The sequence below is a fragment of the Abramis brama genome (assembly GCF_963993115.1).
Source record: "Abramis brama genome assembly, chromosome: 1".
NCBI classification, from domain to species: domain Eukaryota; kingdom Metazoa; phylum Chordata; class Actinopteri; order Cypriniformes; family Leuciscidae; genus Abramis; species Abramis brama.
Window position 1 is genome coordinate 250,001 of NC_139963.1, and position 1,877 is coordinate 251,877.

Below are 1,877 nucleotides of genomic sequence, written 5' to 3' on the forward strand. Positions count from 1 at the left end.
CAACATTATCTTAAGGTTAGCATAACATTGCAAGAACATTGGCATAACATTGCTGGAACATTAGCATAACATTGCTAGAACATCATCTTAAGGTAAGCATAACGTTCCTGCAACGTTCTTTCCCCCAAAATGTTATTAACAATACAACATTCAAAGAACATTAAAATGTCCACTTTCTTTCAAGTTAAAATGTTATTTTAAGGTTATTTTAAGGTATAAAAAAATTCTGCACCATTCGTCCAACTTAATTTTTTTATTAACACAACCATGTGAATTATAAGCACACACTTTTACAGCACATCAAAAAGTAGAAAATTTCATATGATTATCATACATTTTAAACGCTACATTATAGCTTAAAAAACAACAACAAATATTTTCATATAAACATTTAAATGAAATGAAAACGGTGTTTAAGAGTTAGTTCACCAAAAAAAAATTGTTAGTAATCACTCTCCCTCATGTTATTCTAACCCCGTAAGACTCCTGTTCATTTTCAGAACACAAATGAAGATATTTTTGATGAAATCTGAGAGCTGGCTCACTCCTCTACTAAAAGCGACCTGAGATTGAATGCATTGAAAAGCCCTCGCGCTACTAGTATACTGGGAGAGAGATAAGACAAAAGAGCTGCACGATTCATCTTTAAAAAAATGTGATCTCGATTCAAACGCCCACACGATCTGCTACCATTTCGTCTGTCTATTAAACCTTTGACAAAATCATATCGCAACATTTAAAGCTGTGCTGACTAGGGCTGAAACGATTAGTCGACATTGTCGACAACGTCGACAATAAAAAATTGTCGACAAATATCTTTGTTGTTGAGTAGTCGTTTGATCCCACGTGACCTAATGTTAAGGGCCTGCAATATCGTGATTTGACCGCTACGGCGCTGTAGCGCTAGAGTGTAATGCAGCCGTTACAAATGCGGTAGAAGAAAACACAGCGCGAATTATGACGGAGTGCAAACGAATCTGAACCTGATCCGAACTAGCAAGGTGTGTGAAAGTTTCACAAAACTTCAAACCAAGAATATACTGTCGTGTGTAATACATGCAAGGCAAAACTTGCTTTTCACGGGAGCGCAACATGCATGTTAAAGCACTTAAAGAGGAAACACCCCGGCACGAGACGAGCCGGTGAGAGCTGAATGTTCTCCAGCTGGAGTTAAATAACTAGCAGTAAATCTCTTTTTAGAGAATGCAATACTACTAATACTAGCAATAATATTAACAATAATAATATAATTACAGTAATGTGATGATTTATTTTTGCATAGAATAAAGCTTGATCGAGCTTAGGAGTCAGAGCTGTTTTTATTATTGTAACACTATTAGGTATTACAGTCTTATCACTTGCCTGTATTTTGTTCTATATTCATGAAGACTTACACAAGGAGATGTTATGAAGAATATCATGTCAGTTACTTTTTTATTCTGTAAATTAAAAGGTGAATGAGTGTCTCTGTCAGCTCAGCTCAATTGTCATGTCATTTTTTATTCTTATAATAATTGTTTGCAGTTTAAGTTTTTCTGTAATGCAGCTTATTATTTTTTTTGTTTAGTTTTTCTATTGAAAGAGAACAGAATATTTAACCAATGCTTAGAGAGCATTTGTGTGTGATTTGAGTTGGACAGAAATCTGAAAACTTAAAGAGAATGACCTGTTTAGTTGCTCAAAGTTCATTAAAACAACCATTTCAAAAGCTGAAGTGATTTTCTTTTTTTATATTATAGTTAGAATATGTATAACTCAGCGTTTTAACTAATTGAAAAAGCTGAATAATCGTTCCAAACTTAATGATTAGTCGGCGAAATAATCGACGATTAGTCGATTAATCGTTCTAATAATCGTTAGATTAATCGATTATCAAA